Genomic DNA, 20,789 nt, shown 5'->3' on the forward strand with positions numbered 1-20,789 from the left:
TTTTTTTTAAATTTGGGGCAGATTTGCTATCAACCAATCAGATCACAGCTTCCCTCTGACGTCACTTTTGGGGGGAAAAAGTGGAAAACAGGAAGTTACTGTTAGGTTTTTATACTCACACAGAGACTGCTCCTCCTCCTCCGAAAGGCTCCCGAAACTAGGCCGCGATCCCCGAGTTAAAGTGGGTTTTTATACTCACACAGAGACTGCTCCTCCTCCTCCGAACGGCTCCCAAAACTAGGCCCATCTTAGTGACCTCTTCGAAAACCTCTGTCAAGTTAGTGAGACACGACCTCCCCTTCACATAACCGTACTGCCTCTCACTAATACGTCCATTTGCTTCCAAATGGGAGTAGATCCTGTCTCGAAGAATTCTCTCCAGTAATTTCCCGACCACTGATGTAAGGCTCACTGGCCTGTAGTTCCCTGGATTATCCTTGCTATCCTTCTTAAACAAAGGAACAACACTGGCTATTCTCCAGTCCTCCGGGACATCACCTGAAGACAGTGAGGATCCAAAGATTTCTGTCAAGGCCTCAGCAGTTTCCTCTCTAGCCTCCTTCTGTATTCTGGGGTAGATCCCATCAGGCCCTGGGGACTTATCTACCTCAATATTTTTCAAGACGCCCAACACCTCTTTTTGGTCCTCAATATGACCCAGGCTATCTACACACCCTTCTCCAGACTCAACATCCACCAATTCCTTCTCTTTGGTGAATACTGATGCAAAATATTCATTTAGCACCTCGCCCATTTCCTCTGGCTCCACACATAGATTCCCTTGCCTATCCTTCAGTGGGCCAACCCTTTCCCTGGCTACCCTCTTGCTTTTTATGTACGTGTAAAAAGCCTTGGGATTTTCCTTAACCCTATTTGCCAATGACTTTTCGTGACCCCCTTCTAGCCCTCCTGACTCCTTGCTTAAGTTCCTTCCTACTTTCCTTATATTCCACACAGGCTTCGTCTGTTCCCAGCCTTCTAGCCCTGACAAATGCCTCCTTTTTCTTTTTGACGAGGCCTACAATATCTCTCGTTATCCAAGATTCCCGAAAATTGCCGTATTTATCCTTCTTCCTCACAGGAACATGCCGGTCCTGAATTCCGTTCAACTGACATTTGAAAGCCTCCCACATGTCAGATGTTGATTTACCCTCAAACATCCGCCCCCAATCTAGGTTCTTCAGTTCCTGCCTAATATTGTTATAATTAGCCTTCCCCCAATTTAGCACATTCATCCTAGGACCACTCTTATCCTTGTCCACCAGCACTTTAAAACTTATTGAGTTGTGGTCACTGTTCCCAAAATGCTCCACTACTGAAACTTCTACCACCTGGCTGGGCTCATTCCCCAATACCAGGTCCAGTACCGCCCCTTCCCTAGTTGGACTGTCTACATATTGTATTAAGAAGCCCTCCTGGATGCTCCTTACAAACTCTGCCCCGTCTAAGCCTGGCACTAAGTGAGTCCCAGTCAATATTGGGGAAGTTGAAGTCTCCCATCACCACAACCCTGTTGTTTTTGCTCTTTTCCAAAATCTGTCTACCTATCTGCTCCTCTATCTCCCGCTGGCTGTTGGGAGGCCTGTAGTAAACCCCCAACATTGTGACTGCACCCTTCTTATTCCTGATCTCTACCCATATAGCCTCACTGCCCTCTGAGGTGTCCTCCCGTAGTACAGCTGTGATATTCTCCCGAACCAGTAGCGCAACCCCGCCTCCCCTTTTACATCCCCCTCAATCCCACCTGAAATATCTAAATCCTGGAACGTTTAGCTGCCAATCCTGCCCTTCCCTCAACCAGGTCTCTGTAATGGCAACAACATCATAGTTCCAAGTACTAATCCAAGCTCTAAGTTCATCTGCCTTACCCGTAATACTTCTTGCATTAAAACATATGCACTTCAGGCCACCAGACTTGCTGTGTTCAGCAACTTCTCCCTGTCTGCTCTGCCTCAGAGCCCCACTGTCCCTATTCCCTAGTTCTTCCTCAATGCTCTCACCTTCTGACCTATTGCTCCCGTGCCCACCCCCCTGCCATACTAGTTTAAACCCTCCCGTGTGACACTCGCAAACCTCGCGGCCAGGATATTTATGCCTCTCCAGTTTAGATGCAACCCATCCTTCTTATATAGGTCACACCTGCCCCGGAAGAGCTCCCAGTGGCCCAGATAACGGAAACCCTCCCTCCTACACCAGCTGTTTAGCCACGTGTTTAGCTGCTCTATCTTGCTATTTCTGGCCTCACTGGCACGTGGCACAGGGAGTAATCCCGAGATTACAACCCTCGAGGTCCTGTCTTTTAACTTTCTGCCTAGCTCCCTGAACTCCTGCTGCAGGACCTCATGCCCCTTCCTGCCTATGTCGTTAGTACCAATATGTACAACGACCTCTGCCTGTTTGCCCTCCCCCTTCAGGATGCCCTCTACCCGTTCGGAGACATCCTGGACCCTGGCACCAGGGAGGCAACATACCATCCTGGAGTCTCTTTCACGTCCACAGAAGCACCTATCTGTGCCCCTGACTATAGAGTCCCCTATTCCTATTGCTCTTCTGCGCTTTTACCCTCCCTTCTGAACATCAGAGCCAGCCGTGGTGCCACTGCTCTGGCTGCTGCTGTTTTCCCCTGAATAATACCCAGAGACAGAACTAATACCCAGAGAGGAATAATACCCAGAGAGAGGAATAATACCCAGAGAGAGGAATAATACCCAGAGACAGAAATAATACCCAGAGACAGAACTGGGACTCTCACACTGTTACTGAGAGCAGCAGACAGCATTACTGTGGTAAACCACTGTGTTCTGATATTAGAGGTTGTACGGTAGAACCTGCACTACAGGTTCACCTGTGGCCCCTGCATGCTAGCTCCGCCCAGGAGGCGGGATATAAATAGGCGTGGCCTCCAGCTCGCAGCCATTTCGTCAGCTGCTGTGGGAGGCCACGCACCTGATACTCATAAACCCTCTGTTTGGATTCTACTTCGTCTCCAGTCAAATTGACCGTGCCTCAATTTATCAGTATCAGATTCAGAAGATGGACCTCCGGGTTAAACCAGACCGCCTGCAGCTGGATCCACACGCAAGCGACGCCAAAAAGGACTTCCAGCACTGGCTAGCTTGTTTTGAAGCGTATATCAACGCGGCGCCGACCCCTGTTCCAGAGGCTCAGAAGATCCAGATATTGTACTCCAGACTCAGCTCCAAAGTCTTCCCGCTGATCCAGGATGCGCCCAATTACGCTGATGCCATGACTCGACTCAAAGAGAATTACGAACAGAAGACGAACACGCTCTTCACCAGACACGTGCTCGCAATTCGTATTCAACCACCTGGTAAGTCAATCGAGGACTTCTGGAGGGCCCTGATCCCACTTCGGGACTGTGACTGCCAGGACGTTACAGCTAAGGAGCATTCAGATCTCCTTATGCGGGACGCTTTTGTGACTGGGATTGGGTCTGATGTTATCAGGCAGCGGCTCCTACCTCGCAGAGACTAAAACACGAGCGCTCTCCATGAAGGTCGCCCCACACAACGTCCAGTCCTACGCCTCCAACCGCGCGGCCCACTCCTCCTACGCTTCATGGGCCCCACAGGCAGCTGCCCCAGCGGGGGCGCTACCCACCCAATACGCCTGCGCTACGCGCCAGCCAGCGATCCCCGGGGGCCCCGATGCTACTTTTGCAACCAGCAAAAACACCCCCACCAACGCTGCCCGGCCCGCGCTGCCCTTTGTAAGGCCTGCGGGAAGAAGGGCCACTTCGCTGCGGTGTGCCAGGCCCACTCAGTGGCCGCGGTCGCCCCCCCCCCCCTCCCCCACCGGTCACGGACAATCCTCCTCTCCTCCCCAGGCCATGTGCGACCAATGGGGGCCGCTATCTCCTCCGCACAACACGTGCATTTCATGGGTGCTGCCATCTTGCTCCGCCCCCACAATGTGCGTTCCATGGGTGCCGCCATTTTGTAACCCCCAGGTTCTCCAGGCGCCGCCATCTTGTCCACCCCGCAACACATGGACACCAACGGCGTTCCAGGACCCCAACTCAACGGCCGCCTCACTACCCGACAATCAACCACGGCTCGCTTCCATGGCAATCGACCAGTCCCGACCACATACTCTGACCAACGCGTCTACCCAAATACAGCAAGGCGCTGCTCCCTTAAGGTACACCCTACAAATCAAAAAATCTCCCTGGCGGTCGTATCCCATCGTGTAGCGATCCGGGGGTACTGCACGGTCACGCTCACAGTCCAAGGCGTAGAGTTCCACGGCTTTCGCCTCTACGTCCTCCCTAAACTCTGCGCTGCACTTATCCTCGGCCTGGACTTCCAGTGCAACCTCCAGAGCCTGACCCTTAAATTCGGCAGACCCTTACCACCCCTCACTATGTGCGGCCCCGCGACCCTAAATGTCAATCCTCCTTCCCTCTTTGCCAATCTAACTCCAGATTGCAAACCCATCGCCACCAGGAGCAGACGGTACAGCACCCAGGATAAGGCCTTCATCAGGTCCGAGGTCCAGCGGTTGCTTCGGGAGGGAGTCATCGAGGCCAGCAACAGCCTCTGGAGAGCTCAAGTGGTAGTGGTTAAATCTGGGGAGAAAAACCGAATGGTCATGAACTACAGCCAGACCATCTACAGGTACACGCAGCTCGATGCGTACCCCCTCCCACGCATATCTGATATGGTTAACCAGATTGCACAGTACCGGGTCATCTCAACGGTGGACCTGAAATCCGCTTACCACCAGCTCCCCATCTGTAAATCGGACCGGCCATACACCGCCTTCGAGGCAGGCGGCCGACTATATCACTTCCCAAAGGATTGTGAATCTCTGGAATTCCTTGCCCAGTGAAGCAGTTGAGGCTCCTTCTTTAAACATTTTTAAGAAAAAGATAGATGCCTTTCTAAAGAATAAAGGGATTCGGGGATATGGTGTACGGGCCGGAGAGTGGAGCTGAGTCCACAAAGATCATCCATGATCTCATTAAATGGCGGAGCAGGCTCGAGGGGCCAGATGGCCTACTCCTGTGCCTAGATCTTATGTTCTTCTGTTCTTAGGGTCGCCTTCGGTGTCACCAACGGGGTTTTGGTCTTCCAAAGGGAGATGGGCCGAATGGTGGACCGGTGCGGTTTGCGGGCCACCTTTCCGTACCTAGACAATGTGACAATGCGGCCATGACCAGCAGGACCACGACGCCAACCTTGCTAAATTCCTCCACACCGCCACTCTCCTCAACCTCACCTACAACAAGGAGAAGTGCGTGTTCAGCACGAACCGCTTAGCCATCCTCGGCTACGTGGTCCAGAACGGAGTTCTGGGGCCCGATCCCGACCGCATGCGCCCCCTCATGGAGCTCCCCCTCCCCCACTGCCCAAGGCCCTCAAACGCTGCCTAGGGTTCTTCTTGTATTACTCACAGTGGGTCCCATACTATGCGGACAAGACCCGCCCACTCATACAGTCCACTCATTTCCCCCTGACGGCCAGGGCCCAACAGGCCTTCGCCCGGATCAGAGCCGATATTGCCAAAGCTGGAATGCACGCTGCAGACGAAACACTTACCTTCCAAGAAGAAAGCGACGCATCGGACGTCGCCCTTGCCGCACCTTCAACCAGGCAGGCAGGCCCATGGCATTCTTTTCCTGCACCCTCCATGCCTCTTAAATTCGGCACTCGTCCGTCGAAAAAGAGGCCCAGGCTATCGTTGAGGCTGTGCGACATTGGAGGCATTACCTGGCCAGCAGGAGATTCACTCTCCTCACTGAGCAACAGTCGGTTGCCGTCATGTTCAACAACACACAGCGGGGCAAGGTCAAAAATGATAAAATCTTGCGGCGGAGAATCGAGCTCTCCACCTATAACTCCGAGATTAAGTATCGCCCCGGCAAACGAGCCCCCAGACGCCCTATCCCGAGGTACATGTGCCAGCGCCCAGGTAGACCAATTCCGGACCCTGCACGACAGCCTTTGTCCCCCAGGGGTCACTCGGTTGTACCACTTCATTAAGGCACGAAATTTGCCCTACTCCGTCGAGGAAGTAAAGACAATCACCAGGGACTGCCAGGTCTGTGCGGAGTGCAACCCGCACTTCTACCGGCCGGACCGCGCGCACCTGGTGAAGGCCTCCCGCCCCTTTGAACGCCTCAGCGTGGACTTCAAAGGCCCCCTCCCCTCCACCGATCGTCACACATTTTTCCTCAGTGTGATCGATGAATACTCCTGTTTTCCCTTCGCCATCCCATGCCCCGACATGACGTCTGCCACCGTCATTAAAGCCCTTAATTCTACTTTCACTCTGTTCGGCTTCCCCGCCTACATCCACAGTGACAGGGGATCCTCATTCATGAGTGATGAGCTGCGTCAGTTCCTGCTCAGCAGGGGTATCGCCTCCAGCAGAACGACGAGCTACAACCCCCGGGGAAACGGGCACATAGAACGGGAGAATGGACGGTATGGAGGGCCGTACAGCTGGCCCTACGGTCCAGAAATCTCCCGCTGGCAAGAGGTCCTCCCTGATGCACTACATTCCATTCGCTCGTTACTCTGCACTGCCACTAACAGTACACCGCATGAACGTCTTTTTGCCTTCCCCAGGAAGTCCACATCCGGGGTATCGCTCCCAACTTGGCTTTTACAGCTCCGGGAACCGTGCTTCTCCGTAAACATGTGCGGCTCCACAAGGCGGATCCATTGGTGGAAAGGGTGCACCTGCTCCACGCAAACCCCCAGTACGCCTATGTGGCGTTCCCCGACGGCCGCCAGGATACCGTCTCCCTCAGGGACCTGGCACCAGCAGGTTCTGCCCCCACACCACCCCCGTCGCCCCCGTCGCCACCCTCCCCTCCCCCGCCGCTCCCATCACCCCTCCGAGGGCTGGCCGTCCTCCCCCTGCCCACGCCCGTCGACAAAGAGGATTTCGGCACGCTCCCAGAGTCAACTTCGACCACGACAGCGGCAAAATCGCCGTCACCACTTCACCGATCTCAAAGAACCATCAAGGTACCGGACCGGCTGAACCTCTGACCGGCCCACCGGATGACAAGAGACATTTTTTTTGGCTGCTCTGCAAATATTAAAATTTCTAATTGTATATAGTTATCCACCACCCCCGCCATACTCCTTTAACAGGGGGTGAATGTGGTAAACAACTGTGTTCTGATATTAGAGGTTGTACGATAGAACCTGCACTACATACTCGTGCGACTCGGCCAACGTTGTCTACCTCATACGCTGCAGGAAAGGATGTCCCGAAGCGTGGTACATTGGCGAGACCATGCAGACGCTGCGACAACGAATGAACGGACATCGCGCGACAATCACCAGGCAGGAATGTTCCCTACCAGTCGGGGAACACTTCAGCAGTCAAGGGCATTCAGCCTCTGATCTCCGGGTAAGCGTTCTCCAAGGCGGCCTTCAGGACCCGCGACAACGCAGAATCGCCGAGCAGACGCTTATAGCCAAGTTCCGCACACATGAGTGCGGCCTCAACCGGGACCTGGGATTCATGTCGCATTACATTCATCCCCCACCATCTGGCCTGCAAAATCCTACCAACTGTCCTGGCTTGATACAATTCACACCTCTTTAACCTGCGGTTACCCCATCTCTGGATCTGTAAAGATTTAATCACCTGCTAATGGTCGCATTCCTAGCATTGTTTGGCATCTTTGAATTTGTCGATATATATGTTTCTGGAACAGACCTCTTCATTCACCTGAGGAAGGAGCAGCGCTCCGAAAGCTAGTGACAGCGAAACAAACCTATTGGACTTTAACCTGGTGTTGTAAGACTTCGTACTGTATATAGTTAACCATTTACTGCTCAATAATCCCTGGGAGCAGGGGACAGGCATTACTGCTACCCACACACACACAGAACTGGGACACACACTGTTACTGAGAGTAGCAGACAGCATTACTGCTACTCACACACACACTGAGAACTGGGACACAGACTGTTACTGAGAGCAGCAGACAGCATTACTGCTACCCACACACACAGAGAACTGGGACACACACTGTTACTGAGAGCAGCAGACAGCATTACTGCTACTCACACACACAGAGAACTGGGACACACACTGTTACTGAGAGCAGCAGACAGCATTACTGCTACTCACACACAGAGAGAACTGGGACACACACTGTTACTGAGAGCAGCAGACAGCATTACTGCTACTCACACACACACAGAACTGGGACACACACTGTTACTGAGAGCAGCAGACAGCATTACTGCTACTCACACACACAGAGAACAGGGACACACACTGTTACTGAGAGCAGCAGACAGCATTACTGTTACTCACACACAGAGAGAACTGGGACACACACTGTTACTGAGAGCAGCAGACAGCATTACTGCTACTCACACACACACAGAACTGGGACACATACTGTTACTGAGCAGCAGACAGCATTACTGCTACTCACACACAGAGAGAACTGGGACACACACTGTTACTGAGAGCAGCAGACAGCATTACTGCTACTCACCCACACAGAGAACTGGGACACACACTGTTACTGAGAGCAGCAGACAGCATTACTGCTACTCACACACACACAGAACTGGGACACACACTGTTACTGAGAGCAGCAGACAGCATTACTGCTACTCACACACAGAGAGAACTGGGACACACACTGTTACTGAGAGCAGCAGACAGCATTACTGCTACTCACACACACACAGAACTGGGACACACACTGTTACTGAGAGCAGCAGACAGCATTACTGCTACTCACACACACAGAGAACAGGGACACACACTGTTACTGAGAGCAGCAGACAGCATTACTGCTACTCACACACAGAGAGAACTGGGACACACACTGTTACTGAGAGCAGCAGACAGCATTACTGCTACTCACACACACACAGAACTGGGACACACACTGTTACTGAGCAGCAGACAGCATTACTGCTACTCACACACAGAGAGAACTGGGACACACACTGTTACTGAGAGCAGCAGACAGCATTACTGCTACTCACACACACAGAGAACTGGGACACACACTGTTACTGAGAGCAGCAGACAGCATTACTGCTACTCACACACACAGAGAACTGGGACACACACTGTTACTGAGAGTAGCAGACAGCATTACTGCTACTCACACACACACAGAACTGGGACACACACTGTTACTGAGAGCAGCAGACAGCATTACTGCTACTCACACACACACAGAGAACTGGGACACACACTGTTACTGAGAGTAGCAGACAGCATTACTGCTACTCACACACACAGAGAACTGGGACACACACTGTTACTGAGAGCAGAAGACAGCATTACTGCTACTCACACACAGAGAACTGGGACTCTCACTGTTACTGAGAGCAGCAGACAGCATTACTGCTACTCACACACACACAGAACTGGGTCTCTCACACAGTAAAACTGATTTATTTCTGTTTCTTGGGCTTTCCAATCTATCCCCCCAGCTCCAGTGTGTGAAGGGGCAGATGGGGAGATGGAAGGGAGACAGGAGCTTAGGTCGGCAGGCATTACTCCAAAATACCGTGCCCATGGTGGGATGGAGGGTTCCGAAATGAGAGCGATGGCAAAATTAAGAATCGGAAGAAAACAAGGGGTTGGCCGCTACGGGGATCAAACCAGCGACGATGGATCTTTTAGCACAACGGTCGAACCAACTGCGCTAATCGGCCCGATAGAGCAAAAGCGAATAATACTGCTAATCCCACAGAGAGGGAAGGAATATCCAGAGGGAGGGGGAGAACCCAGAGAGAAACAGGACACAGAGAGAGAAATGCGACCCAGAGAGAGGAATAATCCCAGAGAGAGGAATAATACCCAGAGAGAGGAATAATACCCAGAGACAGGAATAATACCCAGAGACAGAACTAATACCCAGAGAGAGAACTAATACCCAGAGAGAGGAATAATACCTAGAGACAGAACTAATACCCAGAGAGAGGAATAATACCTAGAGACAGAACTAATACCCAGAGAGAGAACTAATACCCAGAGAGAGAACTAATACCCAGAGAGAGAACTAATACCCAGAGAGGAATAATACCCAGAGTGAGGAATAATACCCAGAGACAGAACTAATACCCAGAGAGAGGAATAATACCAGAGAGAGGATTAATACCCAGAGAGAGAACCAGTACCCCGAGAGGAATAATAGCCGGAGAGAGGAATAGTACCCAGAGAGAAATAATACCCAGAGACAGAAATAATACCCAGAGAGAGAACTAATACCCAGAGAGAGAACTAATACCCAGAGAGGAATAATACCCAGAGTGAGGAATGATACCCAGAGACAGAACTAATACCCAGAGAGAGGAATAATACCAGAGAGAGGAATAATACCCAGAGAGAGAACTAATACCCAGAGAGGAATAATACCCCGAGAGGAATAATACCCGGAGAGAGGAAAAGTACCCAGATAGAGAAATAATACCCAGAGACAGAACTAATACCCAGAGAGAGGAATAATACCCAGAGAGAGGGAAAATACCCAGAGACAGAACTGGGACACACACTGTTACTGAGAGCAGCAGACAGCATTACTGCTACCCACACACAGAGAACTGGGACACACACTGTTACTCAGAGCAGCAGACAGCATTACTGCTACCCACACACAGAGAACTGGGGACACACTGTTACTGAGAGCAGCGGACAGCATTACTGCTACTCACACACACACAGAGAAGTGGGACACACACTGTTACTGAGAGTAGCAGACAGCATTACTGCTACTCACACACAGAGAGAACTGGGACACACACAGTTACTGTGAGCAGCAGACAGCATTACTGCTACCCACACACAGAGAACTGGGACACACACTGTTACAGAGAGCAGCAGACAGCATTACTGCTACCCACACACAGAGAACTGGGACACACACTGTTACTGAGAGTAGCAGACAGCATTACTGCTACTCACACAGAGAGAGAACTGGGACACACACTGTTACTGAGAGCAGCAGACAGCATTACTGCTACTCACACGCAGAGAGAACTGGGACACACACTGTTACTGAGAATAGCAGACAGCATTACTGCTACTCACACACAGAGAGAACTGGGACACACACTGTTACTGAGAGCAGCAGACAGCATTACTGCTACCCACACACAGAGAACTGGGAAACACACTGTTACTGAGAGTAGCAGACAGCATTACTGCTACTCACACACAGAGAGAACTGGGACACACACTGTTACTGCGAGCAGCAGACAGCATTACTGCTATCCACACACACACAGAACTGGGACACACACTGTTACTGAGAGCAGCAGACAGCATTACTGCTACTCACACACAGAGAGAACTGGCACACACACTGTTACTGAGAGCAGCAGGCAGCATTACTGCTACTCACACACACACAGAACTGGGACACACGCTGTTACTGAGAGCAGCAGACAGCATTACTGCTACTCACACACACACAGAGAACTGGGACACACACTGTTACAGAGAGTAGCAGACAGCATTACTGCTACTCACACACACAGAGAACTGGGACACACACTGTTACTAAGAGTAGCAGACAGCATTACTGCAACTCACACACACAGAGAACTGGGACACACACTGTTACTGAGAGCAGCAGGCAGCATTACTGCTACTCACACCCACACAGAACTGGGACACACACTGTTACTGAGAGCAGCAGACAGCATTACTGCTACTCACACACACAGAGAACAGGCTCACACACACTGTTACTGAGAGTAGCAGACAGCATTACTGCTACTCACACACACAGAGAACTGGGACACACACTGTTACTGAGAGCAGCAGACAGCATTACTGCTACTCACACACACACAGAACTGGGAAACACACTGTTACTGAGAGCAGCAGACAGCATTACTGCTACTCACACACACACAGAGAACTGGGACACACACTGTTACTGAGAGTAGCAGACAGCATTACTGCTACTCACACACACAGAGAACTTGGACACACACTGTTACTGAGAGCAGCAGACAGCATTACTGCTACTCACACACACAGAGAACAGGGACACACACTGTTACTGAGAGTAGCAGACAGCATTACTGCTACTCACACACACACAGAACAGGGACACACACTGTTACTGAGAATAGCAGACAGCATTACTGCTACTCACACATACACAGAACTGGGACACACACTGTTACAGAGAGTAGCAGGCAGCATTACTGCTACTCACACACACAGAGAACTGGGACACACACTGTTACTGAGAGCAGCAGACAGCATTACTGCTACTCACACACACACAGAACTGGGACACACACTGTTACTGAGAGTAGCAGACAGCATTACTGCTACTCACACACACACAGAGAACTGGGACACACACTGTTACTGAGAGTAGCAGACAGTATCACTGCTACTCACACAGACACAGAGAACTGGGACACACACTGTTACTGAGAGCAGCAGACAGCATTACTGCTACTCACACACACAGAGAACTGGGACTCTCACTGTTACTGAGAGCAGCAGACAGCATTACTGCTGTTCACACACACCGAAAACCGGGACACACACTGTTACTGAGAGCAGCAGACACCATTACTGCTACTCACACACACACAGAACTGGGACACACCCTGTTACTGAGAGCAGCAGACAGCATTACTGCTACTCACACACACACAGAGAACTGGGGGACACACTGTTACTGAGAGTAGAAGACAGCATTACTGCTACTCACACACACAGAGAACAGGGACACACACTGTTACTGAGAGTAGCAGACAGCATTACTGCTACTCACACACACACAGAACTGGGACACACACTTTTACTGAGAGCAGCAGACAGCATTACTGCTACCCACACACAAAGAGAACAGGGACACACACTGTTACTGAGAGTAGCAGACAGCATTACTGCTACTCACACACACAGAGAACTGGGGGACACACTGTTACTGAGAGCAGCGGACAGCATTACTGCTACTCACACGCACACAGAGAAGTGGGACACACACTGTTACTGAGAGTAGCAGACAGCATTACTGCTACTCACACACAGAGAGAACTGGGACACACACTGTTACTGCGAGCAGCAGACAGCATTACTGCTACCCACACACAGAGAACTGGGACACACACTGTTACTAAGAGCAGCAGACAGCATTACTGCTACCCACACACAGAGAACTGGGAAACACACCGTTACTGAGAGTAGCAGACAGCATTACTGCTACTCACACACAGAGAGAACTGGGACACACACTGTTACTGAGAGCAGCAGGCAGCATTACTGCTACTCACACACACACAGAACTGGGACACACACTGTTACTGAGAGCAGCAGACAGCATTACTGCTACTCACACACACACAGAGAACTGGGACACACACTGTTACTGAGAGCAGCAGACAGCATTACTGCTACTCACACACACAGAGAACAGGGACACACACTGTTACTGAGAGTAGCAGACAGCATTACTGCTACTCACACACAGAGAGAACAGGGACACACACTGTTACTGAGAGTAGCAGACAGCATTACTGCTACTCACACACACAGAGAACTGGGACACACACTGTTACTGAGAGCAGCAGGCAGCATTACTGCTACTCACACACACACAGAACTGGGAAACACACTGTTACTGAGAGCAGCAGACAGCATTACTGCTACTCACACACACACAGAGAACTGGGACACACACTGTTACTGAGAGTAGCAGACAGCATTACTGCTACTCACACACACAGCGAACTATGACACACACTGTTACTGAGAGCAGCAGACAGCAATACTGCTACTCACACACACAGAGAACAGGGACACACACTGTTACTGAGAGTAGCAGACAGCATTACTGCTACTCACACACACAGAGAACAGGGACACACACTGTTACTGAGAGTAGCAGACAGCATTACTGCTACTCACACACACACAGAACTGGGACACACACTGTTACTGAGAGTAGCAGGCAGCATTACTGCTACTCACACACACAGAGAACTGGGACACACACTGTTACTGAGAGCAGCAGACAGCATTACTGCTACTCACACACACACAGAACTGGGACACACACTGTTACTGAGAGTAGCAGACAGCATTACTGCTACTCACACACACACACAGAGAACTGGGACACACACTGTTACTGAGAGTAGCAGACAGTATTACTGCTACTCACACAGACACAGAGAACTGGGACACACACTGTTACTGAGAGCAGCAGACAGCATTACTGCTACTCACACACACAGAGAACTGGGACTCTCACTGTTACTGAGAGCAGCAGACAGCATTACTGCTGTTCACACACACCGAAAACCAGGACACACACTGTTACTGAGAGCAGCAGACAGCATTACTGCTACTCACACACACAGAGAACTGGGACACACACTGTTACTGAGAGCAGCAGGCAGCATTACTGCTACTCACACACACACAGAACCTGGAAACACACTGTTACTGAGAGCAGCAGACAGCATTACTGCTACTCACACACACACACAGAGAACTGGGACACACACTGTTACTGAGAGGAGCAGACAGCATTACTGCTACTCACACACACAGAGAACTGGGACACACACTGTTACTGAGAGCAGCAGACAGCATTACTGCTACTCACACACACAGAGAACAGGGACACACACTGTTACTGAGAGTAGCAGACAGCATTACTGCTACTCACACACACAGAGAACAGGGACACACACTGTTACTGAGAGCAGCAGACAGCATTACTGCTACTCACACACACACACAGAACTGGGACACACACTGTTACTGAGAGCAGCAGACAGCATTACTGCTACTCACACACACAGAGAACTGGGACACACACTGTTACTGAGAGCAGCAGACAGCATTACTGCTACTCACACACAGAGAACTGGGACACACACTGTTACTGAGAGCAGCAGACAGCATTACTGCTACTCACACACACAGAGAACTGGGACACACACTGTTACTGAGAGCAGCAGACAGCATTACTGCTACTCACACACACAGAGAACTGGGACACACACTGTTACTGAGAGCAGCAGGCAGCATTACTGCTACTCACACACACACAGAACTGGGTCTCTCACACAGTAAAACTGATTTATTCCTGTTTCATGGGCTTTCTAATCTATCCCCCCAGCTCCAGTGTGTGAAGGGGCAGATGGGGAGATGGAAGGGAGACAGGAGCTTAGGTCGGCAGGCATTACTCCAAAATACTGTGCCCATGATGGTGGAGGGTTGTGAAGTGAGAGCGAATGGCAAAATGAAGAAACGGAAGAAAATTTGGAGTTGGCCCGTACGGGGATCGAACCCGCGACCTTGGCGTTATTAGCACCACGCTCTAACCAACTGAGCTAACCGGCCGTTCGGGTAACAACGAATAATGCTGCTACTCACACAGAGACGGAAGGAATATCCAGAGAGAGGGAGAGGACCCAGAGAGAGAAACAGGACCCAGAGAGAGAAATACTACCCAGAGAGATAAATACTACCCAGAGAGAGGAATAATACCCAGAGAGAGGAATAATACCCAGAGACAGAACTAATACCCAGAGAGAGGAATAATACCCAGAGACAGAACTAATACCCAGAGACAGAACTAATACCCGGAGAGAGGAATAATACCCAGAGAGAGGAATAATACCCAGAGAGAGGAATAATACCCAGAGACAGAACTAATACCCAGAGTGAGAACTAATACCCAGAGAGAGGAATAATACCCAGAGAGAGGAATAATACCCAGAGAGAGGAATAATATCCAGAGGCAGAACTAATACCCAGAGAGGAATAATACCCAGAGACAGAACTAATACCCAGAGGGAGAAATAATACCCAGAGAGAGGAATAATACCCAGAGATAGAACTAATACCCAGAGAGAGGAATAATACCCAGAGACAGAACTAATACCCAGAGAGAGGAATAATACCCAGAGAGAGGAATAATACCCAGAGACAGAACTAATACCCAGAGAGGAATAATACCCAGAGAGAGGAATAATACCCAGAGACAGAACTAATACCCAGAGACAGAACTAATACCCAGAGAGAGGAATAATACCCAGAGAAAGGAATAATACCCAGAGAGAGGAATAATACCCAGAGACAGAACTAATACCCAGAGAGAGGAATAATACCCAGAGAGAGGAATAATGCCCAGAGGCAGAACTAATACCCAGAGACAGAACTAATACCCAGAGGGAGAAATAATACCCAGAGAGAGGAATAATACCCAGAGACAGAACTAATACCCAGAGAGAGAAATAATAGAACAAAGAACAAAGAAATGTACAGCACAGGAACAGGCCCTTCGGCCCTCTAAACCCGTGCCGACCATGCTGCCCGAATAAACTACAATCTTCTACACTTCCTGGGTCCGTATCCCTTTATTCCCATCCTATTCATGTATTTGTCAAGATGCCCCTTAAATGTCATTATCGTCCCTGCTTCCGCCACCTCCTCCGGTAGCGGGTTCCAGGTACCCACTACCCTCTGCGTTAAAAACTTGCCTCGTACATCTACTCTAAACCTTGCCCTTCTCACCTTAAACCTATGCCCCCTAGTAATTGACCCCTCTACCCCGGGGTAAAGCCTCTGACTATCCATTCTGACTATGCCCCTCATAATTTTGTTGACCTCTATCAGGTCGCCCCTCAACCTCCTTCGTTCCAGTGAGAACAAACTGAGTTTATTCAACCGCTCCTCATAGCTAATGCCCTCCATACCAGGTAACATTCTGGTAAATCTCTTCTGCACCCTCTCTAAAGCCTCCACATCCTTCTGGTAGTGTGACGACCAGAATTGAGCACGATACTCCAAGTGTGGCCTAACTAAGGTTCTATATAGCTGCAAATTGACTTACTAATTCTTATACTCAATGCCCCGGCCAATGAAGGCAAGCACGCCGTATGCCTTCTTGACTATCTTCTCCACCTGTGTTGCCCCTTTCAGTGACCTGTGGGCCTGTACTCCTAGATCTCTTTGACTTTCAATACTCTTGAGGGTTCTACCATTCACTGTATATTCCCTACCTGCATTAGACCTTCCAAAACGCATTACCTCACATTTGTCCGGATTAAACTCCATCTGCCATCTCTCTGCCCAAGTCTCCAAACAATCTAAATCCTGCTGTATCCTCTGACAATCCTCATCGCTATCCGCAATTCCACCAACCTTTGTGTCGTCTGCAAACTTACTAATCAGACCAGTTACATTTTCCTCCACATCATTTATATATACTACAAACAGCAAAGGTCCCAGCACTGATCCCTGTGGAACACCACTGGTCACAGCCCTCCAATTAGAAAAGCATCCTTCCATTGCTACTCTCTGCCTTCTATGACCTAGCCAGTTCTGTATCCACCTTGCCAGCTCACCCCTGATCCCGTGTGACTTCACCTTTTGTACTAGTCTACCATGAGGGACCTTGTAAAAGGCCTTACTGAAGTCCATATAGACAACATCCACTGCCCTACCTACAGCAATCATCTTAGTGACCTCCTCGAAAAACTCTATCAAGTTAGTGAGACACGACCTGACCTTCACAAAACCATGCTGCCTCTCACTAATACGTCCATTTGCTTCCAAATGGGAGTAGATCCTGTCTCACAGAATTCTCTCCAATAATTTCCCTACCACTGAAGTAAGGCTCACCGGCCTGTAGTTCCCTGGATTATCCTTGCTACCCTTCTTAAACAGAGGAACAACATTGGCTATTCTCCAGTCCTCCGGGATATCACCTGAAGACAGTGAGGATCCAAAGATTTCTGTCAAGGCCTCAGCAATTTCCTCTCCAGCCTCCTTCAGTATTCTGGGGTAGATCCCATCAGGCCCTGGGGACTTATCTACCTTAATATTTTTTAAGACACCCAACACCTCGTCTTTTTGGATCTCAATGCGACTCCGGCTATCTACACGCCCTTCTCCAGACTCAACATCTACCAATTTCTTCTCTTTGGTGAATACTGATGCAAACTAATACCCAGAGACAGAACTAATACGCAGAGAGAGGAATAATACCCAGAGAGAGGAATAATACCCAGAGAGAGGAATAATTCCCAGAGAGAGAACTAACACCCAGAGAGAGGAATAATACCCAGAGACAGAACTAATACCCAGAGACAGAACTAATACGCAGAGAGAGGAATAATACCCAGAGACAGAACTAATACCCAGAGAGAGGAATAATACCCAGAGACAGAACTAATACCCAGAGAGAGGAATAATACCCAAAGACAGAACTAATACCCAGAGACAGAACTAATACCCAGAGACAGAACTGACACCCAGAGAGAGAAATAATACCCTGAGAGAGAACTAATACCCAGAGAGAGAACTAATTCCCAGAGACAGAACTGACACCCAGAGAGAGAAATAATACCCTAAGAGAGAACTAATACCCAGAGAGAGGAATAATACCCCGAGAGGAATAATACCCGGAGAGAGGAATAATACCCGGAGAGAGGAATAATACTCAGAGAGAGGAATAATACCCAGAGAGAGGAATAATACCCAGAGAGAGGAATAATACCCAGAGAGAGGAATACCCAAAGACAGAACTAATACCCAGAGACAGAACTAATACCCAGAGAGAGGAATAATACCCCGAGAGAGGAATAATACCCCGAGAGGAATAATACCCGGAGAGAGGAATAATACCCGGAGAGAGGAATAATACTCAGAGAGAGAAATAATACCCTGAGAGAGAACTAATACCCAAAGAGAGAACTAATACCCAGAGACAGAACTGACACCCAGAGAGAGAAATAATACCCTGAGAGAGAACTAATACCCAGAGAGAGGAATAATACCCCGAGAGGAATAATACCTGGAGAGAGGAATAATACCCGGAGAGAGGAATAATACTCAGAGAGAGGAATAATACCCAGAGAGAGGAATAATACCCAGAGAGAGGAATAATACCCAGAAAAAGGAATAATACCCAGAGACAGAACTAATACCCAGGGAGAGGGAGAGTACCCAGAGAGAGAACTAATACCCAGAGACAGAACTAATACCCAGAGAGAGGAATAATACCCAGAGAGAGAACTAATACCCAGAGAGGAATAATACCCAGAGAGAGGAAGAGTACCGAGATAGAGAAATAATACCCAGAGAGAGGAATAATACCCAGAGGGCAATAATACCCAGAGAGGAATAATACCCGGAGAGAGGAATAATACCCAGAGAGGAATAATACCCGGAGAGAGGAATAGTACCCAGATAGAGAAATAATACCCAGAGACAGAAATAATACCCAGAGAGAGAAATGATACCCAGAGACAGAACTAATACCCAGAGATAGGAATATAACCCAGAGAGAGGAAAAATACCCAGAGACAGAACTGGGACACACACTGTTACTGAGAGCAGCAGACAGCATTACTGCTCCTCACACACACACAGAGAACTGGGACACACACTGTTACTGAGAGCAGCAGACAGCATTACTGCTACTCACACACACACAGAACTGGGACACACACTGTTACTGAGAGCAGCAGACAGCATTACTGCTGTTCACACACACCGAAAACCGGGACACACACTGTTACTGAGAGTAGCAGACAACATTACTGCTACCCACACACAGAGAACTGGGGACCCTGGAGCTGTGAAGCAATTGTGCTATCCACAATGCCACCGTGCTGCCCACACTGTTACTGAGAGCAGCAGACAGCATTACTGCTACTCACACACACAGAGAACTGGGACACACACTGTTACTGAGAGCAGCAGACAGCATTACTGCAACTCACACACACACAGAACTGGGACACACACTGTTACTGAGAGCAGCAGACAGCATTACTGCTACTCACACACACAGAGAACTGGGACACACACTGTTACTGAGAGCAGCAGACAGCATTACTGCTACTCACACACACAGAGAACTGGGACACACACTGTTACTGAGAGCAACAGACAGCATTATTGCTACTCACACACACACAGAGAACTGGGACACACACTGTTACTGAGAGCAGCAGACAGCATTACTGCTACTCACACACACAGAGAACTGGGACACGCACTGTTACTGAGAGCAGCAGACAGCATTACTGCTGCTCACACACACAGAGAACTGGGACACACTGTTACTGAGAGCAGCAGACAGCATTACTGCTACTCACACACACACAGAACTGGGACACACACTGTTACTGAGAGCAGCAGACAGCATTACTGCTACTCACAGACACACAGAACTGGGACACACACTGTTACTGAGAGTAGCAGGCAGCATTACTGCTACTCACACACACACAGAACTGGGACACACACTGTTACTGAGAGCAGCAGACAGCATTACTGCTAATCACAGACACACAGAACTGGGACACACACTGTTACTGAGAGCAGCAGACAGCATTACTGCTACTCACAGACACACAGAACTGGGACACACACTGTTACTGAGAGTAGCAGACAGCATTACTGCTACCCACACACAGAGAACTGGGACACACACTGTTACTGAGAGCAGCAGACAGCATTACTGCTACCCACACACACAGAGAACTGGGACACACACTGTTACTGAGAGCAGCAGACAGCATTACTGCTACTCACACACACTGAGAACTGGGACACACACTGTTACTGAGAGCAGCAGACAGCATTACTGCTACTCACAGACACACAGAGAACTGGGACACACACTGTTACTGAGAGCAGCAGACAGCATTACTGCTACTCACACACACACAGAACTGGGACACACACTGTTACTGAGAGCAGCAGACAGCATTACTGCTACTCACACGCACACAGAACTGGGTCTCTCACACAGTAAAACTGATTTATTC

At 49.6% G+C, this 20,789-nt stretch overlaps 1 non-coding gene across 1 annotated transcript; it reads right to left on the reverse strand.

The window, feature by feature from the left end:
* Positions 1 to 15,271: 15,271 nt before the first annotated feature.
* On the reverse strand, positions 15,272 to 15,345 carry trnai-aau (transfer RNA isoleucine (anticodon AAU)). The gene has a single exon. It is a non-coding gene; the product is annotated as a tRNA-Ile (tRNA).
* Between the last annotated feature and the right edge of the window lie 5,444 nt (positions 15,346 to 20,789).

The sequence above is a fragment of the Scyliorhinus torazame genome, chromosome 26, assembly GCF_047496885.1.
Source record: "Scyliorhinus torazame isolate Kashiwa2021f chromosome 26, sScyTor2.1, whole genome shotgun sequence".
NCBI lineage: Eukaryota > Metazoa > Chordata > Chondrichthyes > Carcharhiniformes > Scyliorhinidae > Scyliorhinus > Scyliorhinus torazame.